The sequence below is a fragment of the Lupinus angustifolius genome, unplaced genomic scaffold, assembly GCF_001865875.1.
Source record: "Lupinus angustifolius cultivar Tanjil unplaced genomic scaffold, LupAngTanjil_v1.0 Scaffold_683, whole genome shotgun sequence".
NCBI lineage: Eukaryota > Viridiplantae > Streptophyta > Magnoliopsida > Fabales > Fabaceae > Lupinus > Lupinus angustifolius.
The window spans coordinates 3,675-3,877 of NW_017728009.1; positions in this window are offsets into that span (position 1 = coordinate 3,675).

Sequence of the window (203 nt, forward strand, 5' to 3'; positions counted from 1 at the left end):
TTCTTTTAAACAATGTTATGTATATTCTACTTCTTCTTAATTTAAAAAAGTTTGGATTTTAATCATTCAAGTTGGTGTCTTGGTTAATATTATTTGTTTGAGAAGAACTTAATATTCTTTTTAGATTGACAACCTAAAAAATGATTTCAAGTCAAAACTACTTGTCTCAAACACTTAGCAAATAAACTTTGGAGTAGTTGTAC